Below are 19302 nucleotides of genomic sequence, written 5' to 3'. Positions count from 1 at the left end.
GGGCTCCGGGACCTCATGTCTGGATTATCATAAGGACCGCCCAACCACATCTTGAGCTCCTGTCTCCCATACCCTAGCCGCACCATTTCCCTGATTCTATAAGCAGCTCGGGTCTCATGCTGTGGCTCTGCTGAGAAGTTCTCAAAGATTCCTCGCTGACTGCGAACTAAAATCCAAACTCTTGACTGCGGTGGCTTTCTCTATACCTTCCTCCAGGCTTGCTTTTTTTTGGTTTTCCTCTGTCAGGGCTTCTTCATTCATACTTCAGCTAGACCAGACTGCATATGATACTCTGAATGTCACCCCCTGCTTTCACATCGAATCCCGAGGCACATCCTGATCCAGGCAGAGTCCAGATAATGTGTACTTAGGAGAAAGCTTTGTTTTGGGCGCTTTGTCATCCACCCTCCTTTGGTCCTTCAGCAGTCACTGGTACCTTTCCATCCACCCACGTTCTGTTCTTGTTCTCAACCAGCTATCAAGTAATCCTTATCAAAGCATTAATTGATAATCAAAGCATTAACTGTAAGTATTAACCTAAGACCCCTCCCCATGGTCTTTACCTTTCCATCTTTTTAAAATTATTTTTTGAAATTCAAGTGTAGTTGACACACCATGTTACATTAGTTTCAAGTGTACAGCATAGTGATTCAACAGGTTTATACATAATGCTATGCTCACAAGTATAGCCACCATCTGTCCCCATACAATGCTCTTACTGTATCATTGACGACATTCCTTATGCTGTGCCTTTTATTTCCATGTCTTATTCATTCCATAACTGAAAGTCTGTAGCTCCCACTCCCCTGCACCCATGTTGCCCCTCCCCCAACCCCCTCTTCTCTGGCAACCTGTTTGTTCTCTGTATATATAGGTCCAACTCTGCTGTTTGTTTGGATTCCACATATGAGTGCAATCATATGACATTTGTCTTTCTCAGTCTGACTGACTTCACGTAGCATAATGCCCTCTAGGTCCAACCCTGTTGTTCCAATTCGCCTTTCAATCTTGATCAGACACACTGATTGAAATTATAATAGTGAAATGATAGATGGAGAGCATGTTCTGTTCAAGTTAAATAAAAATTATCATAACAGTTAATGATAATCAGGAATTATTAATAATAGAGGAGAAAGTGGAAGCCCAGGTGAGATTGAAGAGAAGGGACCTGCCCAAGGACACAGATAAGCAGCAGATCAGGGCTCCAAAGCAGGGCTCCCCATTCTCAGCTCCCCATGTTGCCTACTAGTAAGAAAAGTCCCTTGGCACTTGTTAGATCCAGGTTTTTCTCCTTCCACTTCAACATCCATGTAAAATACTACTATCTACCTCAAAGCATCACTGTGGAGATGAACAAGAGAGGGCAAATAATAGAGCATCGTACTTGGTCTGCTAGCACTCAATAATTTACTTTCTGAGGCACATTTTAAGATTTTATTTAATGCCCATGAGGGAAACCATAAATATTTTCGGATTTTTTTTTCTAATTTATTTTTATTTAATTATTTTTTTTTAATTTTTTAATTTTTTATAAACATATATTTTTATCCCCAGGGGTACAGGTCTGTGAATCACCAGGTTTACACACTTCACAGCACTCACCAAAGCACATACCCTCCCCAATGTCCATAATCCCACCCCCTTCTCCCAAACCCCCTCCCCCCAGCAACCCTCAGTTTGTTTTGTGAGATTAAGAGTCACTTATGGTTTGTCTCCCTCCCAATCCCATCTTGTTTCATTCATTCTTCTCCTACCCACTTAAGCCCCCATGTTGCATCACCACTTCCTCATATCAGGGAGATCATATGACAGTTGTCTTTCTCTGCTTGACTTATTTCGCTAAGCATGATACGCTCTAGTTCCATCCATGTTGTTGCAAATGGCAAGATTTCATTTCTTTTGATGGCTGCATAGTATTCCATTGTGTATATATACCACATCTTCTTTTTTTTTTTTTTAAGATTTTATTTATTTATTTGACAGAGAGAGATCACAAGTAGGCAGAGAAATAGAGAGAGGAGGAAGCAGGCTCCCCGCTGAGCAGAGAGCCCGATACGGGACTCGATCTCAGGACCCTGAGATCATGACTTGAGCCGAAGGCAGCGGCTTAACCCACTGAGCCACCCAGGCGCCCCTATACCACATCTTCTTGATCCATTCATCTGTTGATGGACATCTAGGTTCTTTCCATAGTTTGGCTATTGTGGACATTGCTGCTATAAACATTCGGGTGCATGTGCCCCTTTGGATCACTACGTTTGTATCTTTAGGGTAAATACCCAATAGTGCAATTGCTGGGTCATAGGGCAGTTATATTTTCAACATTTTGAGGAACCTCCATGCTGTTTTCCAGAGTGGCTGCACCAGCTTGCATTCCCACCAACAGTGTGGGAGGGTTCCCCTTTCTCCGCATCCTCGCCAGCATCTGTCATTTCCTGACTTGTTGATTTTAGCCATTCTGACTGGTGTGAGGTGATATCTCATTGTGGTTTTGATTTGTATTTCCCTGATGCCGAGTGACATGGAGCACTTTTTCATGTGTCTGTTGGCCATCTGGATATCTTCTTTGCAGAAATGTCTGTTCATGTCCTCTGCCCATTTCTTGATTGGATTATTTGTTCTTTGGGTGTTGAGTTTGCTAAGTTCTTTATAGATTCTGGACACTAGTCCTTTATCTGATATGTCGTTTGCAAATATCTTCTCCCATTCTGTCAGTTGTCTTTTGATTTTGTTAACTGTTTCCTTTGCTGTGCAAAAGCTTTTGATCTTGATGAAATCCCAATAGTTCATTTTTGCCCTTGCTTCCCTTGCCTTTGGTGCTGTTCCTAGGAAGATGTTGCTGCGGCTGAGGTAGAAGAGGTTGCTGCCTGAGTTCTCCTCAAGGATTTTGATGGATTCCTTTTGCACATTGAGGTCCTTCATCCATTTTGAGTCTATTTTTGTGTGTGGTGTAAGGAAATGGTCCAATTTCATTTTTCTGCATGTGGCTGTCCAATTTTCCCAGCACCATTTATTGAAGAGGCTCTTTTTTCCATTGGACATTCTTTCCTGCTTTGTCGAAGATTAGTTGACTGTAGAGTTGAGGGTCTATTTCTGGGCTCTCTATTCTGTTCCATTGATCTATGTGTCTGTTTTTGTGCCAGTACCATGCTGTCTTGATGACAGCTTTGTAATAGAGCTTGAAGTCCGGAATTGTGATGCCACCAACGTTGGCTTTCTTTTTCAATATCCCTTTGGCTATTTGAGGTCTTTTCTGGTTCCATATAAATTTTAGAATTATTTGTTCCATTTCTTTGAAAAAGATGGATGGTACTTTGATAGGAATTGCATTAAATGTGTAGATTGCTTTAGGTAGCATAGGCATTTTCACAATATTTATTCTTCCAATCCAGGAGCATGGAACATTTTTCCATTTCTTTGTGTCTTCCTCAATTTCTTTCATGAGTACTTTATAGTTTTCTGAGTATAGATCCTGTGCCTCTTTGGTTAGGTTTATTCCTAGGTATCTTATGGTTTTGGGTGCAATTGTAAATGGGATTGACTCCTTAATTTCTCTTTCTTCTGTCTTGCTGTTGGTGTAGAGAAATGCAACTGATTTTCTGTGCATTGATTTTATATCCTGACACTTTACTGAATTCCTGTATAAGTTCTAGCAGTTTTGGAGTGGAGTCTTTTGGGGTTTCCACATATAGTATCATATCATCTGCGAAGAGTGATAATTTGACTTCTTCTTTGCCGATTTGGATGCCTTTAATTTCCTTTTGTTATCTGATTGCTGAGGCTAGGACACAGATAAGCAGTGGTGATAATGGACATCCCTGCCATGTTCCTGACCTTAGTGGAAAAGCTTTCAGTTTTTCTCCATTGAGAATGATATTTGCGGTGGGTTTTTCATAGATGGCTTTGATGATATTGAGGTATGTGCCCTCTATCCCTACACTTTGAAGAGTTTTAATCAGGAAGGGATGCTGTACTTTGTCAAATGCTTTTTCAGCATCTATTGAGAGTGTCATATGGTTCTTGTTCTTTCTTTTATTGATGTGTTTTATCACATTGACTGATTTGCGGATGTTGAACCAACCTTGCAGCCCTGGAATAAATCCCACTTGGTCGTGGTGAATAATCCTTTTAATGTACTGTTGAATCCTATTGGCTAGTATTTTGTTGAGTATTTTCGCATCTGTGTTCATCAAGGATATTGGTCTATAGCTCTCTTTTTTGATGGGATCCTTGTCTGGTTTTGGGATCAAGGTGATGCTGGCCTCATAAAATGAGTTTGGAAGTTTTCCTTCCATTTCTATTTTTTGGAACAGTTTCAGGAGAATAGGAATTAGTTCTTCTTTAAATGTTTGGTAGAATTCTCCCGGGAAGCCGTCTGGCCCTGGGCTTTTGTTTGTTTGGAGATTTTTAATGACTGTTTCAATCTCTTTACTGGTTATGGGTCTGTTCAGGCTTTCTATTTCTTCCTGGTTCAGTTGCGGTAGTTTATATGTTTCTAGGAATGCATCCATTTCTTCCAGATTGTCAAATTTGTTGGCGTAGAGTTGCTCATAGTATGTTCTTATAATAGTTTGTATTTCTTTGGTGTTAGTTGTGATCTCTCCTCTTTCATTCATGATTTTATTTATTTGGGTCCTTTCTCTTTTCTTTTTGATAAGTCGGGCCAGGGGTTTATCAATTTTATTAATTCTTTCAAAGAACCAGCTCCTAGTTTCGTTGATTTGTTCTATTGTTTTTTTAGTTTCTATTTCATTGATTTCTGCTCTGATCTTTATGATTTCTCTTCTCCTGCTGGGCTTAGGGTTTCTTTCTTGTTCTTTCTCCAGCTCCTTTAGGTGTAGGGTTAGGTTGTGTACCTGAGACCTTTCTTGTTTCTTGAGAAAGGCTTGTACCGCTATATATTTTCCTCTCAGGACTGCCTTTGTTGTGTCCCACACATTTTGAACCATTGTATTTTCATTATCATTTGTTTCCATGATTTTTTTCAATTCTTCTTTAATTTCCCGGTTGACCCATTCATTCTTTAGAAGGATGCTCTTTAGTCTCCATGTATTTGGGTTCTTTTCAAACTTCCTTTTGTGGTTGAGTTCTAGCTTTAGAGCATTGTGGTCTGAAAATATGCAGGGAATGATCCCAATCTTTTGATACCGGTTGAGTCCTGATTTAGGACCGAGAATGTGATCTATTCTGGAGAATGTTCCATGTGCACTATAGAAGAATGTGTATTCTGTTGCTTTGGGATGAAATGTTCTGAATATATCTGTGATGTCCATCTGGTCCAGTGTGTCGTTTAAGGCCTTTATTTCCTTGCTGATCTTTTGCTTGGATGATCTGTCCATTTCAGTGAGGGGAGTGTTAAAGTCCCCTACTGTTATTGTATTATTGTTGATGTGTTTCTTTGATTTTGTTATTAATTGGTTTATATAGTTGGCTGCTCCCACGTTGGGGGCATAGATATTTAAAATTGTTAAATCTTCTTGTTGTACAGACCCTTTGAGTATGATATAGTGTCCTTCCTCATCTCTTATTATAGTCTTTGGCTTAAAATCTAATTGATCTGATATAAGGATTGCCACTCCTGCTTTCTTCTGATGTCCATTAGCATGGTAAATTCTTTTCCACCCCCTCACTTTAATTTTTTTTTTAAGATTTTTTTTTTTTAATTCATTTAGTCAGAGAGAGCGAGAGCGAGCACAGGCAGACAGAGTGGCAGGCAGAGTCAGAGGGAGAAGCAGGCTCCCCATGGAGCAAGGAGCCCGATGTGGGACTCGATCCCAAGACGCCGGGATCATGACCTGAGCCGAAGGCAGCTGCTTAACCAACTGAGCCACCCAGGCGTCCCCCCCTCACTTTAAATCTGGAGGTGTCTTCGGGCTTAAAATGAGTTTCTTGGAGGCAACATATAGATGGGTTTTGTTTTTTTATCCATTCTGATACCCTGTGTCTTTTGACAGGGGCATTTAGCCCATTAACATTCAGGGTAACTATTGAGAGATATGAATTTAGGGCCATTGTATTGCCTGTAAGGTGACTGTTACTGTATATGGTCTCTGTTCCTTTCTGATTTACCACTTGTAGGCTCTCTCTTTGCTTAGAGGACCCCTTTCAATATATCCTGTAGAGCTGGTTTAGTGTTTGCAAATTCTTTCAGTTTTTGTTTGTCCTGGAAGCTTTTAATCTCTCCTTCTATTTTCAATGATAGCCTAGCTGGATATAGTATTCTTGGCTGCATGTTTTTCTCGTTTAGTGCTCTGAAAATATCATGCCAGCTCTTTCTGGCCTGCCAGGTCTCTGTGGATAAGTCAGCTGCCAATCTAATATTTTTACCATTGTATGTTACAGACTTCTTTTCCCGGGCTGCTTTCAGGATTTTCTCTTTGTCACTGAGACTTGTAAATTTTACTATTAGGTGACGGGGTGTGGGCCTATTCTTATTGATTTTGAGGGGCGTTCTCTGAACCTCCTGAATTTTGATGCTCGTTCCCTTTGCCATATTGGGGAAATTCTCCCCAATAATTCTCTCCAGTATACCTTCTGCTCCCCTCTCTCTTTCTTCTTCTTCTGGAATCCCAATTGTTCTAATGTTGTTTCGTCTTACGGTGTCACTTATCTCTCGAATTCTTCCCTCGTGGCCCAGTAGCTGTTTGTCCCTCTTTTGCTCAGCTTCTTTATTCTCTGTCATTTGGTCTTCTATATCACTAATTCTTTCTTCTGCCTCATTTATCCTAGCAGTGAGAGCCTCCATTTTTGATTGCACCTCATTAATAGCTTTTTTGATTTCAACTTGGTTAGATTTTAGTTCTTTTATTTCTCCAGAAAGGGCTTTTATATCTCTTGAGAGGGTTTCTCTAATATCTTCCATGCCTTTTTCGAGCCCGGCTAGAACCTTGAGAATTGTCATTCTGAAGTCTAGATCTGACATATTACCAATGTCTGTATTGATTAGGTCCCTAGCCTTCAGTACTGACTCTTGTTCTTTTTTTTTGTTTTGAATTTTTCCGTCTTGTCATTTTGTCCAGATAAGAGTATATGAAGGAGCAAGTAAAATACTAAAAGGGTGGCAACAACCTCAGGAAAATATGCTTTAACCAAACTAGAAGAGATCCCAAATCGTGAGGGTGTAGAAAGGGGATAAAAAGAGGTTCAAAAAGGAAGAAAGAAAAAAAAAAAAGAAAAGAAAAGAATTTAAAAAAAGAAAACAAATAAGAAAAATATAAAAAAGAAAATATATATATATTGGATAAACTAGTTAAAAAACGTTAAAAAAGAAAAAGATAAAAGTTAAAAAAAAAATTACCAGAAGGCGAGAAAAAAAACAAAAAATGAAAAAGAAAAAAATTAAATTAACTGCAAGACTAAAAATAAATCACAGGGAAAAAGCCATGAGTTCTGTGCTTTGCTTTCTCCTCCTCTGGAATTCTGCTGCTCTCCTTGGTATTGAAACCGCACTCCTTGGTAGGTGAACTTGGTCTCGGCTGGATTTTGTTGATCTTCTGGGGGAGGAGCCTGTTGTAGTGATTCTCAAGTGTCTTTGCCCCAGGCGGAATTGCACCGCCCTTACCAGGGGCCAGGGTGAGTAATCTGCTGGGGTTTGCTTTCAGGAGCTTTTGTTCCCTGAACGCTTTCCATAGAGTTCCGGAGGACGGGGAATACAAATGGCGGCCTCCTTGTCTCCGGCCCGGAGGAGCCGAGAGCCCGAGGCCCCACTCCTCAGTGCGCCCTCAGAGAACAGCGCCCATTTACTCCCGTCTGCCTGACCTCCGGCCGCGCTCCGAGCTCACCGAGCCTGTGACCGGTTCAAGGTAACACCGAGCTGCGAGCTTACTGTCGGCTCTGTCTCTGTAGCCGGCTTTCCTGTTCCAATACCCGCAAGCTCTGCGACACTCAGACACCCCCGATCCTTCTGTGACCCTGCGGGACCTGAGGCCACCCTGACCCCGCGTGGGCTTCGCCCCGGTTTAGCCTCTGGAGCGATGTCCCTCAGCGGAACAGACTTTTAAAAGTCCTGATTTTGTGTGGGGTTGCTCCGCCGCTTGCCGGGAGCCGGCCCCTCCCCCCAGGGTCTATCTTCCCATTGCTTTGGATTCACTTCTCCGCCGGTCCTACCTTTCAGAAAGTGGTTGTTTTTCTGTTTCCAGAATTGCTCTTCTTCTCTTCGATCTGCCGATGGATTTTCAGGTGTTTGCAATCTTTAGATAAGCTATCTAGCTGATCTCCGGCTAGCTGAAGCAGTCTCAGCTTGCTACTTCTCCGCCATCTTGACTCCTCCTCCCTATTTAATTATTTTTTAATTTAAGATTTTATTCATTTACTTGACAGAGACCGAGAGAACAGGAGCGAGGAGAGGGGCAGATGGAGAGGGAGAAGCAGGCTCCTGGCTGAGCAGGGAGCCCTGATGCAGGACTCCATCCCAGGACTCTGGGTTATGACCTGAGCTGAAGGCAGTTGCTTAACCACTGAGCTACCCAATTCCCCTATTTTTTATTTCTTAAGTAATCTCTAAACCCAACATGGGGCTCTCCACTCACCATCCTAAGATCAAGAGTCACATGTTCCACCAACAGCCAGCCAGGTGCCCTGGTATTTTCAGATTTTTCAATAACAAGGTTTGGAGATGTTACTTCATAGAGAGATGTCACTCTTTTATGTTTCAAAGTGTTTCTGAAAATTAAGCTCTATGAAAAGAATCCCTGGTGCTCTTGGAGGAAGGGGGCAGTGCCAGGGGCTGGCCTGTAAACAGTTACCAGCAACTCCAACTTTAGTGTTTCATGAGTAAACTTAAGCTTGGCATGTCAATAAAATAAGATTGATTCTAGCATTAAGAAGCAAAGTGCCAAGGAAGAGAAATAGTAATTAGAGGGAAAACAACAACAACAACAACACATGATTCCTGATTGGGGAAAGGATCTTCCTTTTTGCAAAATTCTTTGCAAAATGTCCCTGACGGATGACGAGTGAGTGAAGAAAACAAGACCTAGACTTAAGTAAATAATGGATTCTAATGATGGAGGTATTTGGTGTTTGCAAATAAGCATCAGGAAGTTCTTTAGCTTAATCCAAGAGTTCTGCAAAGGGCAGCTTCAAGTATAAAATTTCAGAAGTGTTTTATGTATTAAGTTTCCAAAATAACATTTTCGAGGGAATTATTGAATTCAGTGCAAAGACTAAGCTGTCCAGAGTGGGTAGTTAAGCATTCTAAGCCTCCCAAGACTGGGACTAACCCCCTCAAGCTTGGGATATCCAGGAACCTCAAGGAGACCTGGCTGAGCTACTCGCCTGATCTGGAACAACATGAGCTCTTTGTCCACCTAATATTTTCTCTTTCTTTCTTTTTTTTTTTTTTTTTAAAGATTTTTTTTATTTATTTATTTGACAGAGAGAAATCACAAGTAGGCAGAGAGGCAGGCAGAGAGAGAGAGGAGGAAGCAGGCTCCCTGCTGAGCAGAGAGCCCGATGCGGGACTCGATCCCAGGACCCTGAGATCATGACCTGAGCCGAAGGCAGCGGCTTAACCACTGAGCCACCCAGGCACCCATATTTTCTCTTTCTAAGAGAGGATTCTAACTAGGTCACTTTTTTACCGTCTAATCAGGAGCTCTCCTGCCAAGTGGCCTCAGAAGTTGCTGGCCTCCCTTATTATATACACCACGGTCAGTTTAACCTTGGGCCTCGCCATGACTGATGGTTTCTGTTCTCATCAGTGAAGTCCAATATGGGGACGTTGCTTTCATTCAGTGCACAAGGCATGAGCCAGCAGATTGTTTATGGAAAGAATCTAGGAGTGGCTTTCTTGAGAAGGGGCCTCTGGGCATGGTGGTCTTCTTAAAGCTTTAGGGGGTCTCCTCCAGAACCTCTCTATATAGGGGGGTCCATCTGATTAATTTTAAAAACTGACTAATGGCTTATTGAATATGCCACGGGCTGTTTTGACATTCTGCATTCATCCCATAGCTATATTTGGCCAAAGCATACCCTGTGACAGTCTCTTAATGTCACTTATGAAAAGTGGCCTGTGGAGCTGGCATTAAGGTGGCTGGATTCCTAGGTAGGCGGTTTCAAGGGGACCCCTCTGGACATTTTGAGGGAGGTCACTGAAGACCCAGAAACAGGTTCTTGATTCTGTAAGATCAGATATGCCATCTCAGTTCATTCAGAGCCGATCTTTTTCGGAACTGATTCCCAATGATTCCACTCAGCAGAGACGAAGTGCTCTCCACATGACCAAGTTATTATTTCATCTCAGAGAATTGAACTGGTAGCTGACCAGCCCTGATCCTGTGCGTAAGAGACTCCCCACCAGGGAAAAGGCATCCCCAGGAGATCAAATTAAAGATTAGAAGGCTTGGTGAATATTGAATTAGATCAAAGGGACTTGACTATTCTTAAGGGATTTCTCTAGCAGGCTGAGGAGGCCTTAAGGAATCACATCCCTTCCCTCTAGAGTTGTTTCAGTCTGGATAACTGATTTGGATTATTCACCTCAAAGCGTCTTCTTACATCTTGGTTTCAGTTAACTTACTGTCTGCTTCCCTTCATGGGACCATTTCTCTTCCACTGCCATTAACAGTGTAGTTTGGAGTTAAGAGCAGGGTTGGAATCCCAGCAGTAACACTCACTGTGTGACAGTGAACAAGCAAACAACTTTCAGCCCCCTCAGACTTCAAAATCCTCATAGTTAAAAATGGGAAACATCAGAGCCTCCTTGCCAGCTCGTTGGGAGGATTAATGAAATAAGTTTCTGGCACTGCATCTGCCACATCATAGCTGCTCAGTGAATGGTAGCTAGCATGATTATTTACATTATGTAGAGTTATTTCTTCTTGATGAGACATACCAGGACCCATCACCTACAAACTGACAAAACTGCTCCAAAGGCTTGTTATTTCTTTAACATGTTAATCCTATGTTACTGACATCGTAGTGGTTAATTTTATACTGATTTTTTTTTAATCCTGAATTTCAGAGACTGACATTTTATGACCTCATCCCTAATTGTGAGGAGGGTGTATCCAATTTGGGACTTGCAGCCATCCATGAGCTATATGAAATTTAGTAATGCCTGTTGGGCTTTCATAGGTCAAATATCTGAGATCTGATTCTCTCGTGGAACAAAGCACACTCTAGTAAAGTTTGGCAAACTCCCTACAATTAATAAAAAAAAGAAAAGAAATTTAAAAAACATGTCCTTTAGGGAAACCCTTGGAATTTTCCTCATTTGGAGTTGTAGCTGGCCTGTTGTGCTGTTTTACAAAGAGAGGGCAAACTCATTAATGTTTTTGGATCCTACAGTGTTGAGATATTTCTCAAAAGTTCAAACAGGCTTTGATTTCTTTATCCATTTTGGAAGCCTCAGACTTTTCAGAGCCCTTCATTATGGCAATTGATGCATTTTAGACAAGATTGGATGTGATTATAAGAACTCTGAGGATAGGGGCGCCTGGGTGGCTCAGTGGGTTAGGCCGCTGCCTTCGGCTCAGGTCATGATCTCAGGGTCCTGGGATCGAGTCCCGCATCGGGCTCTCTGCTGAGCGGAGAGCCTGCTTCTCTCTCTCTCTCTGCCTGCCTCTCCATCTACTTGTGATTTCTCTCTGTCAAATAAATAAATAAAATCTTTAAAAAAAAAAAAAAAAAAAAAAAAAAAGAACTCTGAGGATATAAAACATAACTGCTTTTCTAAATTTCTGAGCAGTTGTTACCAAAGGAAAGAATTTGACTTCTGTCCAGAGGAGTATCTGATTTGTTTGGACTTTGGATAAACTCGAGCCATACATGTTTGGCCAAGAGTTTAATTTGTGGACTGATCCTCAAGCTCTGAGCAAGACCCCGGCTGCAGAAAGCCATGACACTTCAGGATCTCACATGATCTTAAACATGTTTTTGGACAGATAAATAGGCCAAAAAAAAAGGTCCTTCTCATCAAGAGGTCAGAGGAGCCTGAACGTTAAGCACTTCCTGGAGCTTCATGAAGTGGGTGTCACCCTGGGATATTTTGTTTGGATGAAAGCACAGAGCCAGTGAGGGAGAGAGCAGAATGACACTCCAGAGGCAGCTTGATAGAGGAGCAGGGGCAGGGCTGGTTTGGGGGGGATGGCGGCCTTCTTTCTCATCGCCCTTTTCCTGATGGTAGCAGTCCAAGAGAGCTTTTGCTGGGAGTAGTGCCCTCTGCACGCATAGGGAAGGAGTGGGGATCCCTCAGAGGACTGTACCACCCAGCAGAACATTCATCCCCAAACATAGAACATTTCTAACCTCTGTGCTCTTTGCTCTTCAGGACTCTTTCTTCAGGGATGCTCCTTCTGTTTTCCTAATTATACACAAGGAGCATCAGATCAGTCGCTAGCTCTAATTTCCTTCTTTAACACTTTGAGGCTTGTGATTGCATCTGCCTTGCCTGAGGACAGCTGCTTGCCACCCCTTTAACTAGAGGGTGGCCAGAAACAGCTTCAAGGCCAAGGTGGGAATGCGGTGTGGGGCAGCAGGGAGGAGGAAGAGATACGTAGTAAAGAGGGTGACTGGGGATTGCTACCAGTCCCCAAATCTGGGCATCCCAAATCAGTGAATCTGGAACATTCCATTTGTGCATTTAACCAACAAATATTTGGGGCGCCTGGGTGGCTTAGTCAGTTAAGCGCCTGTCTTCGGCTCAGGTCATCATCTTAGGGACCTAGGATGGAGCCCCAGAGAGTCTGCTTCTCCCTCTCTCTCTGCCTCTCCCTCCCACTCATGCTCGTTCTCTCTCAAGTAAATAAATAAAATGTTTTTTAAAAAATCAACAAATATTTGGTAGATGTCAAGGACAATTTACAGAACACTAATAGTGTGTAGGGAGGGATTACTGGGGGTGGTGATGGGGGTGGTGATGGCAACTGTGGGAACCTACTGAGGCAAAGTGGTTGAAGATGGCCTCTCTGGGTGAGGTGTAGAGGATGAAGAGGTACCAGTTCTCTAAGGGTGAAGAAGAAGCACAGGTAGAGGAAACAGCGCTGGGAAAGTCATTCATTCATTCAGAACAGGGGCAGGAGTAGAGCACGAGGGAGAGAGAGAGGGTCTCAAGCAGACTCCACACTGAGCCCAGAGCCTTAGGCAGGACTCACGACCCTGAGCTTGTGACCTGAGCTGAAACCAAGCAATGGGGACTTAACCGACTCTGCCCCCTCAGGCACCCCAACGTTGGGAAAGTCTTGAGGTGAGAGAGAGCTCAGGGGATTCAGGAAACTGCAAAGCAGCCGGTAATGGCCACAAGGCTGCTGTGAGGGAAAGCTGGTGAGGCTGTAGGAGTTGAGGCCGGGTTTTATTCTAAGTACAATGGAAAGACATGGAATGGTTTTTAAGTGAGCATGTATGCCTCTGTGTGTGTGTATGTGTGTGTGTGTGTGAGAGAGAGAGAGAGAGAGCTGTCTCATGTGGGCACCTGTGAGGAGATTCCTTACCCAAATTGCTAATGATGACCTCATGATCCCTATCCCACCCTTTGAGGAAACTTTAATCATTCAAGCACTTGCTTGTCCATTGGCACGAGACACACTGATGAAAGGAGTTACCGAAGAAACCTCTCCCAGTTCCAGGACACTGAGAGGACCAGCGAGGCCTTCTTGGTGGCCCTCCTGATTCTTCACTTCCTAGGCTCTCATCACAGTGCATTTCCTCATGATGTCCCTTACTGACGCACTGGCGGCCTACACGGAGTCTTGCTGCTTTTACTCCCCAGCCTGTCCTCCCTTCTCACTCCCCTCCACCTCTCCTTCCTCTTCTCTCCTTTCCTTCGTGCTCTTCCGCTCTGTTTCCTCTTCCTTCTCTCCACCTTTCCCATTAACGGTCAGAGTTACTTGCCAAACCACAGCTCTTAGATTTCTATTTTCCCAAATTTCGTGGCTTGTGATTTGTGTTATTGCTTTTCTCCTCTCATTCCATGTAAGGCCCTCCTCTGGCTCCTTTCACCTCTCCTAGAGGGACTTCTCCCCCATTCTCCGCTCCCTCAACAGGCCTAACCCCCAGGTCAGTCAGTTTAACGAATGTCATCAGGAAAAAGTGCTCTTGCTCTAGCCCTGTAAAAAGACGTGAAGGGACGAATCTCCATGACCTCCGTCTATGGCCATCAATACAGCAGAAGGCATTTCCTGAAAACCAGACAAAACAGAAGGTATCACTGAGCCACCTCCTTTCTGTGGCTCACTGCACCCTCTGAGTCAGGATAATGAGAGAACATTCTTAAAACATGACCTAACCACGCTCTGTTCTCAAACAAATTCCTGGATGTGTGTGGAAGACACTCCACCAGCAAGCCCGAGCACAAACGTGCGGGCGGGCTTGTTAGCACTCCTCAGAGTTGCTACCTGCACAAAGCCACCTTCTGAACCAGTTAGTTTATTCAAACAAAACAAAACAACCTAACACCAGCCAGTTACTAGCAGACACACTTATGTGTGTCTCATGGCTGCGTTTCATGGTTTTGTGTTGATGGGGGCCTTTAGGTATTTGGGGCCCCTTGACAACATCACTCTTTAGCAAGAAGTTATGGAAAATTCTTGTCAGATACAGGAAAAAAGAAACAGGATATTGTCCATTCCCAGAATAAAGTGCAGGTAGAAAGTCACAGTGTGTCATTTGTCCCCCATCTCACCTATACCTGGAAGGGTGTGTGTGTGTGTGTGTGTGTGTGTGTGTGTGTGTTTAACATAGGCGGCTTATCTGAGTGGATTTTAAGAAATTAATTTAACTGAAAAATGATTAAATTACAAAGAGGTAAAAGCATTCAGTTGGCATCATGCGGGGTCAGAGGCCATTGCTAATGCAATATTCCATCAATTGACTCATTGCTATTCTTTCATGGATGTGATTTAGTTTCTCAAATAGCTCTTATCGTGGCAGGCTTGCATGGGAGACATGGTGCAGATGCCTTATAATCATTGCAGTGTGTTTACTTAACATTTTTAAAAGCAATGAAGCGATTTAAAATGTATTCGTGTATGTGTGTGTCTACACAGCCGCAGAGAGATTTTGTGAATGTCGGGCAAGGTTCTCAGTGAACACTAGGGCAAGTGTTGAATTTATCCACTGTAGGGCCCTTCATGCATTTCAAAGAGCTTCATGCAGACGGATGTTAAGCTTTCTTCATACCCATAGAATATACCACTATCTCTTTTAATACACGGAAGAAGCCAGAAGACAAAGAGTCTCTCTGTGTTCCTTATCCAAGGCCACACAACGCTTGCTGGAAACTTGGGCTTCCTGAGTGCTGGCCACTTATTTGCAGCATATCCTAAGTGCTGGAAAATGGGGCGGGTCAGTGTGTTAGAAAGTACAGTAATCTACAGCTAGGGGGGTGAGGTTTTGATAGACACTGCTTTTTTTGATTTGGGTAGAAAATAGAGCAAGACAAGTCATAAGAATGGTTTTTCTCATAGAAACCTACTGCGGTCGGGGGTAGAATAGTCCCACAAGGCCATGGGAAAGGGCAGAGAGAAGGTTCTGGCAGGACGTGAGTGGGAATGTGTGCACATGGGTGGCGGGAGCTGCATGTCCAGACCTGTCCTCTGCCTCTTCTCCTTCATCTTTGTCTCAGACTTTGTCCAGAGTTCAGAGCTGCGGGCAGAGCTGCTGCAGAGGAAGCCACGGCCACGGGCAGGAAGACAGACGCTCCTGGTGCCCCCAGTGAGGCAGGCAGGAGCAGTCGTGTGTTCACTCAGCAAACGCTGATGAAGCACTTCAAAGTGCCAAGTGTTGTGCCAGGTTCTGAGGACTCCCAGAGGAATAAGGCCTGGGCCTTTGTGCTTGTGGGGGAGGAAGGAAAATAAACAAGACCGTGAGTAAGTTCTACAGTAGAGGTAGGTGTGGGCCTGGGAGTGGGAGAGGGGGAGATGACGCAGTGAAAAGAACTGTTCTCACGGTGCCTCCACTGTTGGTGCAGGCCCACCTCAGTGTGACCTGCCTGCCCCAGCCCACGTTCCTTCCGAGGGAAGCATTTCTCACGGCGGCCGAGACGCTGGCTGGTTGGAGAGCTCCATGACGTCTGCCTGTCGTCAGTGTTCTCAGCCTTCCGGTCTCTGGTCTCTGCCCTCTTCCTCCCTTTCCTCTCCCCATCTGGACGGGGGCGGGGATCCTAACAATCCTAGAGGGATCTCCTTAGGGTGGCCACACTGAGTCTGGCTGATCTGAAAGGTATTCACTTGAAGCTGTTTGTGAGTCACGTGGAGATGTACCTGGGCCTCAAAAGCCTTGTGCAGACAGCTTCGGCCAGCTGAGGAGAACAGCATTTGCTTGGCATGCTGGAGTGCTCCTCGTACCCCTGAATGCCCGTCTTCCGTCTTCCGGACAGTTGCCTGCTCCGTCTGCCCTTCAAGCTGGCTGGGTTTCCGAACACCCAGGCGTGCGTGTTTCCCCTCCGGGCTCTCTATTGTGGCTGCACGATAAGGCAAGGGTAGGGGCTGATACCTGATCCCAGACCCCTGGGCTGGAAATCCTGGAAGAATGAAGTCACAACTGTTTGAGGCATTTGAGACACTACTGTTGAAAAACAAAGGTGGGGAGCGAGCGCACACTTAGATATTTGATGTCCCCCCTAAATGCACTCATTCACTGAGTTCTTTCTTTACCATGTCTGTTTCACGCGCAGAGCGGGGGCGGGGTGCTTGAACGGGCACACGTGTTGAAGTTGCAATTCCTCACGTGAGAGGCGGGAGGAGAGGGAAATGACCAGAAACCTCTCCCCACAGTGTTCCACTAGGGTTCTCCCAAGGGCCATATCTGGGTGCTCAAAAGTTGGTGTAAAATACTGCTTTTGATTTGGGCATCCCCGTCCAGCTGAGGTTGGGTAGTTCCGGTCACGTCTATCAAGAATGGTCTCCTTGTAGGAGCCTGTGTGGTAAAGACTAGTAATTAAATGGAGCTTTTAAAATATTTCTTTATTTTTCATTTGAGAAAGAGAGTGAGCATGAATGAAGGGAGGGCCAGAGGGAGAGAGAATCCCAAATATACGCCATGCTGAACCCCATGCAGGGCTCGATCCCGAGATCATGACCTGAGCCGAAACAAAGAGTCAGAAGCTTAACTGTGCCATCCAGGCACTCCTGGAGCCGTCTTTTTTTTTTTTTTTTAACACTATGAATTTTAGTTAAAGTCTCAGGAAGAGGACATCTCTTAGCACTGTCCAATACAAATATAATGGGACCACCTAATTGAAACTTTTCTAGTAATCATATTTAGAAAAGCAAAAAAAACCAGGCAAAATTAATGTAAATATTTTATGAAACCCACTCTATTAAAACACTGTCATTTCAACATGTGGTTCATATGAAAATTATTGATGAAGTATTCTATTTTTCATACTAACTCTGCATAGCTGAGTGTATATTTTTCACTTGCAGTGCATCTCAGTTGGGACTAGTGACATTTCAGGTGTTCAGTGCAATGTGTGGCTGGTGGTTACCTCATCCTGGGAAGGTCTTGGTATCTTTCAAACGGCAACAATATAGGTAACTTCTCCAGATAAAGATTTTTAAATCAGCATGCTTTGGACAAGTGATACCTGAATGTGGTTGTAGAGAATGAATTTAAGGGAATGGGTGCTCGAATTTGGGTTTAGTGGCTTAATGAAAATAACAGCATCTCCTCCTCCTCCTCCTTCTCCTACTTTTGGTGTGAAATGGATAGTTTTGACTGTAATCTGACATAAACAAGAAATGAATAGGACAATAGCTATTCTCCTGGCTCCTGCTACCAAGCCTTGAGACCACAAAATGGGAGAATGAGAAGGAACCTTGGTGATCATGTCAGATCACATCTCTCCTTGGAGATCATAGTCAACTGTCTCCCTCTTTGTGCCTCAGAATCAGAGAAGAACATCAGAAAATCACGGATTCCTGGGACCTCATCTCAGAGAATCAAATTCGGCTGGTCTGGGGTGGGGCCTAGGCATCAATATTTAAAAAATAAAATCCAGGTGATTCTAATGTATGGCCTGGGCTCTGAATGCAGACACATCCCCTTCCTTTTATAGGTGAAGAAACAGAGGCCGAGTTAAGTGGCACACCTAAGGTCCCACAGCTAGAGAGAGGCAGTGTGGGCCCCGGAACCCAGCTGTTCTTCTCCACCTCATCTCATCTACAGAGAGACTTCTTTTTTTTTTTTTTTTTTTTTTTTTTTTTTTTTTTTAAAGTAGACTCCACACTCGCAGTCACAACCGCGAGATCAGGAGTGGCATGTTTGGGACACCTGGGTGGCTCAGTCGTTAACGTCTGCCTTCCACTCAGGGCACGATTCCAGGTTCCTGCTCAGTGGGAAGCCTGCTTCTCCCTCTCCCACTCCCCCTGCTGTGTTCCCTCTCTGTGTGTCTCTCTGTGTCAAATAAATAAAAAAAAAGAGAGTGGCATGCTTTCCCACTGAGCCAGCCCAGTGCCCACCCCCCCCCCCCCAGAGATATTTCAATAAAACCTCCATCATGGGCCTTTTTCCTGTTTGATCTCAGAATTATTCTCATTCTGAATTAAGATACATTACCCAGCTCAACCTAGAACCTTCAAGAAAAGACTCTGAACCCTTATTTCCCAGAAAATCTCCAGATCACTGGTAACTCCGAAGTGATTCTGATCTGGGGCGAGGCCCTAAAGCCTCCCTAAAATGGTCCTTTTGGGTTCTGCAACTGTATACATGATACAGAGTTTTATTGGAAGAGCTAGAGAGGAACCCCAAAGGAGTGGACACCTGAACCTGATCAGTCTTGTCTTCTTTGACTCTCAGCTGAAGCCGGAGCAACTGGCTGACAAGCGCCTTCCACATAAAGATACCCATGCACCATGCAGGAAATGTGCGTGTGTACGGTGGGCTGAGAGATTCTGGAACGGGAACGAACCTTGCCTAGCCTTCCTCCTTTGATGCCTCGGCACAATGACTCGGGAGCTCCGGTGCCAGACCTTCCAGTTAGATAGAAATGCAGGTTTGTGTTTGTTTTCATGAAATAACCCCACCTGTGATGTTGACATCACAGGTGGAATTCAGTTTTTAGAAAAACACTCTCAGGGTCAAATAAAGCCCACACTTTCATAAACTCTATTCCACCTGTAAGCCTTCGGAATGAACCTTTTAGATAAGCCTAAGATTTCTTTGTATTCAGTATTGAGTTGTCTTGGTTTACAAAATGCTGGTCTAATATCCTCATGCTTACGTTTGCTCTAAGACCCGGTGAAACTGGTGTATGTGAGCATCAGTTCCAGAAGGGAAAACAGTACCTCAGTTCTTTTTTAAATTTTATTCATTTTCTCACTGACCACATTATTTTTGGGGAGAGGTAGGAGTGGCACCTGTGAC

General features: G+C 43.9%; 1 long non-coding RNA gene across 3 annotated transcripts in view; it reads left to right on the top strand.

Annotated features, from left to right (window-relative positions):
- LOC131815536 (uncharacterized) overlaps nucleotides 1-19302 on the top strand; it is a 48663-nt gene that overhangs the window by 6224 nt on the left and 23137 nt on the right. For all 3 annotated transcript variants that reach the window (XR_009347784.1, XR_009347782.1, XR_009347783.1), the window contains exons 2-4: nucleotides 15563-15806; nucleotides 17364-17471; nucleotides 18736-18931. This is a non-coding gene — a long non-coding RNA (uncharacterized LOC131815536). The remainder of the gene's footprint in view (nucleotides 1-15562; nucleotides 15807-17363; nucleotides 17472-18735; nucleotides 18932-19302) is intronic.

This window comes from Mustela lutreola, chromosome 15, assembly GCF_030435805.1.
Source record: "Mustela lutreola isolate mMusLut2 chromosome 15, mMusLut2.pri, whole genome shotgun sequence".
Classification (NCBI taxonomy): Eukaryota; Metazoa; Chordata; class Mammalia; order Carnivora; family Mustelidae; genus Mustela; species Mustela lutreola.
Note: the sequence above shows the minus strand (reverse complement) of the source record. Positions and strands in the feature narration are given on the sequence as shown.